This window comes from Octodon degus, unplaced genomic scaffold (genome assembly GCF_000260255.1).
Source record: "Octodon degus isolate 3935 unplaced genomic scaffold, OctDeg1.0 scaffold00270, whole genome shotgun sequence".
Classification (NCBI taxonomy): Eukaryota; Metazoa; Chordata; class Mammalia; order Rodentia; family Octodontidae; genus Octodon; species Octodon degus.
In genome coordinates, this window is record NW_004524846.1 from 1,246,550 (window position 1) to 1,251,963 (window position 5,414).

The window sequence follows — 5,414 nt, forward strand, 5'->3', positions numbered from 1 at the left end:
TTTTATCATCCACTGAAAACTTGGTTGTGTCATTTCAGATATTAGAATGATGTTAGATTTATTTTAACTTACCACAAGATTCTCAATACTCAGCATGGCCTGTGAGGATTTTATACCACAGTCTATGTTTTCTTTAGCCCTAAAATTAATGACTTTTTTTTCTCTCCTGTGCCAAGATTTTCCAAACAGCTGTACATGCTCAGAGTGCAGTAGAGTGCCAGAACCGTATCTGAGAAAACAACCATGAATAAATGAGAAGATTACAACTTGGAACACTCCACTGAGAACTGTGAGGTAGATTTACCGATGACTCAAAGTTGGGGTAGGGGCTATGTAATATTTCCTAGAAAATTATTTATTTACTTCTGGAGAGCAAAAGGGGTTTCAGCAGCTCTGTAGTTATGACTCTCTGATGTAATACAGCATCAGAAATCTAGGCTTTGCCCAAAGTGTGTTCTAGAAGGAAACAACATGATGATGTTGAGGTTGTGATTCCTCATGGTAGGATTAGAGGAAAAGGATTCTCGTATCACTGACAGATAGAAAGAGATCTTGCGAAAGCTGGAGGGGACACTGGAAGCTGAATTAATGACTTTTACTGTTTTCAGTGTGCAATGAATGTGTTTACACTCAAGTGTGTGCCTTCTGCAATCTACTCTGCAGTCTCTTCATTCTTCTCATATTTGAATTTACTGTGCAATGTTTAATCACAAATCTCATTCTATCATATGTTTAGTGTATAATTTTAAGATTATATTTATATCCTGTGTTAAAATCTCCATCTCCTTTTTTATTCAAATCAAAATGGGGGCCATGTCTATGTGAAGTCAAAGCTATTATCTTATTTTTTTATGATTTTTTTCATTCTGAAAAAAATAATACATTTGGCTATTATGTGTCATAGTTGTAATGCTCTAAATATTTCCTTAATTTTTAAAGAGAATAAAAAATAATAAAATACTTAAAAACAGTATTTACTAAACAAGATGATAGGAATTCACAGTGGTTGTTCTAATCCATATCGTTGTCTTCATATTAGCTGTTCACATTACCAGATATAAGCATGCAAACATGGTCAAAAAATTAGAAAGAAGAAAGCAAATTAAACATCAATTATTTCTTTCAAAAGATCAGTAGGAATCAAGAGTACAATTATCCCAGCCATCCTGCATATATACATGGACCTTGTGGATCAGTCAGTAAATATCTTCCAAATTGCTCTGGAAATATTATTCCAGAGATACTTTGTTTCTTTTTCAAAAGAAAAAATTCTTTTCTTTTCTTTTCCTTTCTTTTCCTTTCTTTTCCTTCCCTTTCCTTTCCTTTCCTTTCCTTTCCTTTCCTTTCCTTTCCTTTCCTTTCCTTTTCTTTCCTTTCTCCTTTCCTTTCCTTTCCTTTCTTGTCCTGTCCTGTCCTGTCCTGTCCTGTCCTGTCCTGTCCTGTCCTGTCCTTCTTTTCCTTTCCCTTCCTTTCAACTGAGTGATCCTTTCCTTTCCTTTCCCTCCTATTTCCTTCCCTCACCTCCCTTCCCTTCTCCTCCCCTTCTCTGTTTTTTTCTTGAGATCACGAGCAGTGGCCTCAAAGAAGTGAAATTGAAGTTTGACAATTCATATAACTGAAAGTTCCTCTTTGTCCTACTCTCCTTTCTATCCAAAAATGTAGATTTCAAATAACAATAAAGCTGTATTTGTGCTCTTTAGAAATGATGTATGTGTGTTTCACTATTATTATAAAATGCATTTATAGTAATATATTGAGTAATACACACAAGAATTTAAAGTAACTAGAAATATAAATCAGGCATTTTTAGCTTATAATATGTTGCACATGAGCCAGTAATGAATAAAAGTGATAATAATTATATATAAATAATCATAACAGTGAACTTTTTCATTGTTCCAAGTAGCTTATATGAATTATTCCACATCTTCACATTTCCTTAGGATGATGATAATACAGCACATTCTGTGAAAATTAGTGGTATAACTTATTAGAAAGAGGTTTAAGAAGGACAAATAAATTTTGATGCAATACTATGTAATTTTTGCAATCTGTACTCTGCATATTGTCATAATGTTACATCAACATGCAACATGCCAGAGCTGCTGCCACTGAGTCAGGATCTGAGAAGTTCATGCCCCATGTGCATTCCCAGTTCCTCGTGGTTCTAAGTCCAAGATGGCCAGTCTCAAAGATTAGCTGATTGTGACTCTCCTTAAGGAGGAACAGGTGCCCCAGAATAAGATCACAGTTGTCAGGACTGGTGCTGTTGGCAAGACCTGTGCCTTCAGTATCTTAATGAAGGACTTGGCAGATGAACTTGCTCTTGCTGATGTCATGGAAGACAAATCAAAAGGAGACATGATGAATCTCCAACACGGCAGCCCTTTCCTTAGGACACCAATAATTGTCTCTGGCAAAGACCATAATGCAACCACAAACTCCAAGTTGGTTGTTATCACCACAGGAGCATGTCAGCAAGAGGGAGAGATCCCTCTTAATTTGGTGCAGTGTAATGTGAACAACTTCAAGTTCATCATTCCTAATGTTGTAAACTACAGTCACAATTGCAAGTTGTTTGTTGTGTCCAACCCAGAGGATATCTTGATCTATGTGGCTTGGAAGATAAGTAGCTTTCCCAAGAACTGTGTTATCAGCAGTGGTTGCAACTTGGATTCAGTCCAGTTGCCTGATGGGCGAAGGGCTGGGCATGCACCCACTGGGCTACCATTGGTAGATCCTTGGGGAGCATGGAGACTCCAGCGTCCCAGTGTGGAGTGGTGTGAATGTTGCTGGCGCAGCCCTGAAGAATCTGCACCCTGAGTTAGGAACTAATGGGGATAAGGAGCATTGGAAAGAGGTTCACAAACAGGTGATTGACAGGTTTATGAACACAACAAACTAAAAGGCTACAAATCCTGGGCCACTGGACTGTCAGTGGAAGATGGCAGACAGTATAACGAATCTTTTCTTTTTACCAACTGGGGATTGAACTCAGGCCCTTGTGCTTGCCAGGCAAGTGTTTATTCTACTGAGCCATCTCCCAGCCCCTATAATGAATCTTAGGGGGTGTATCCAATTTCTACCATGATTAAGGGTCTCTGTGGAATAAAGGATGATGTCTTCCTTAGTGTCCCTTGCGTCCAGGGACAGAATGGGATCACTGATGTTGTGAGGGCGACTCTGACTCCTGAGGTAGGGGCATGTTTGAAGAAGCATGCAGATATCCTGTGATTGTTCCAGCAGGAGCTGTAGATTTAAAGTCTTCCAGTGTCACCATGTCACTATCTAAGCTACAAGAGGGTTTAGTTGGAACTTGTGCCAGTTGTTCTTTTTGTCTGATGTGTACTATTAAGATGGCCTGGGGAAAACATCAGTTTCTAAAAGTTAGAAGTAGAAATGATTCACAAAACCCCACAGCTCTGTCCTGATGCCTGATGGTGCTTCCCTTGTAGTCCTGGTTAGTGTGATGTAGCCCAGCATGTTTGAGACACCTTGCTGTGCAGGCTCCACTTACTCTTCGAACAGATGTGTGGTATTGTGTTACACAGCTTCATCCACCAAGCCTTATCTGACCTTTCTCCAGTTGGTCACAGCCTGGGATCCAGTGTACAGATCCAGTAGTGCACATCTTGTGCATAACTGTTTTAAAGGATTTTTTGTTATATATATATATAGAAAGAGAGAGAGAGAGTACATTGCTGTATAATGTAAAATAATCTACCTGTGAACAGTGCAACCCAGTGTCACACCAACTAAAATACCAGATAAACCTTGAACAGTGAAAAAAATGTGGAATTGCCATTGGACGTATGTATGTATGTATGTATATATTTATGCATGACATGAAGGTATGTAACTATCTACAGAGAGAAAGAGAGGAAAAACTCAATCATCATTCCAATTGTCAGGTTTCTTTCTGATCTCAGTATATAAAGATAGATTTAATTCTGAACTTGAGGGAAGTCACTTGCATGTTCCTCGAAGCTCAATAATAGTGCTGGCAGTGTGGTATAGCACAAGTGCTATAGATGGGATCAGTTACCTCACTGCAAAAAAAAAATATAGCTAGACCCAGTCCTAGCCCAGGCCCAGTGAGTGTGCGAGAGAGATTCTAGCTACCCTGCGCTGGCGGGAATCTACAGGTCCCAGCACAGGCACAGCATGGGTGAGACCTTCTTCCATCCCATTGGGATGCCTCCCACCACTCTGCAGAACCTCCCCCACCCAGCCCACAGAATAGGAATTTCTGGTGCTTTCCGGGGACCCCCAGACCCAGTCCTAGGCCATGCCTGGTGAGTGTGTGGGAGAGCTGCCTCTCCCCACTACTCCACCTTGTCGCCAACAGACTCAGCTCTGGCCTGACATACAGTCCTAGGGTAAAATCCTGAGATACACTCCCTGCAGAGAGGGTAGGGGACAGAACCACCCAGCTAGCCCAGGAGCAGAACATCTTTCCAGAGGGGCACAACAGGTTCACCCCCAAGGGCAGTAGCAGGAAAGAGCTGAGCACAGCAGCTGGACACAAGCCAGGCACAGCTGGATAAACTCAAACTTTGTAGATCTGCACCTGAACTTCAGTAGGTGCTACTGTTATAACAGCAACAAAGCTCTACAAGAAAGGTCAGAAGACAGTGCTACACAAAATGATGAGAAAAAACAAAATGCAATCTCAGAACGCAAGCCCAACCATAACAAGTGCAGAGGACACTAGCACAGAACAAACTGGGAATCACACAGCTGAAAGCAATGAATCAACAGCTTCAGAAAGATATAGAGGAACTCAGATTGCAGAAAGGTATAGAGGAACTCAGATTGGAAATAAAAAAAGAAATTCCTGAATTAATAACATCTGCATTAAAGAATCAAATGTAGAAACATATGGAGGAAACCCAATGCCTACCCAGAACAAGTGCAGAGGACACTAGCTTGGCTCAAATGTATGAATTAATAGAGTTGATAGTAAATAAGCAACAGCAGAATGTCATAGAGGAACTCAGAGTAGAATTCTTTTCTACTAGTTCAGCTCAAATGTATGAACTAATAACGTTGATAGCAAATAAGCAACAGCAAAAAGTTATAGGAGAACTCAGAGTGGAATTCTTTTCTAAAATAAAAAAGGAATTCTCAGAACTCATAGCATCTGAAGTAAAGAAGCAACTATAGAAACATAGAGAGGAAACCCAGTCAGAAAAAAAAGCTGCATTAAAAGAATTTCTAACTGCTTCTGAAGAAGACATTGATAAAATAATAGAGGAGATTAGAAAAATGAGGGATTCCTTGAATGAGCAATACAGGAAAGAAATAGATCGCATGAAGCAGAGTCAAAGAGATATAGAGGAAATTAAAATCTCAATCACAAACTTGCAAAACTGTTTAAGTGAAAGTGAAGACAGAGTTTCAGATCTTGAAGA

General features: G+C 39.7%; 1 pseudogene; it reads left to right on the plus strand.

The window, feature by feature from the left end:
- Window positions 1–2,178: 2,178 nt before the first annotated feature.
- LOC101583245 lies at window positions 2,179–3,255 on the plus strand (annotated as a pseudogene).
- Window positions 3,256–5,414: the final 2,159 nt, after the last annotated feature.